This window comes from Penaeus monodon, chromosome 32 (assembly GCF_015228065.2).
Source record: "Penaeus monodon isolate SGIC_2016 chromosome 32, NSTDA_Pmon_1, whole genome shotgun sequence".
Classification (NCBI taxonomy): Eukaryota; Metazoa; Arthropoda; class Malacostraca; order Decapoda; family Penaeidae; genus Penaeus; species Penaeus monodon.
In genome coordinates, this window is record NC_051417.1 from 35204127 (window position 1) to 35204440 (window position 314).

Consider the following 314-nt stretch of genomic DNA (forward strand, 5'->3'; position numbering starts at 1 on the left):
ATTATGTTTAGTATGTTTCGTGGACAATTCTAATTAGTCAATTGAAAAATAGGTGGATTTTAGTTAGTTCCTGATGACTGATGACTTCAGTATACGAAACCTAAATCAAAATAGGTAAATTGTAGATCGATAAAAATAGATATGCCATGGATAAATCAAATTAATAAATAAGAGATAAACGTAGATAAATAGGAGAAAATAAAATTATATAAAATCGATAATTGATAAAAGGAGATTAATGACCAATAACAGGTAATAAACATTAGGACATTTAGACTTAATACAAAGCATACTATTAGTTAATTCATGTACTC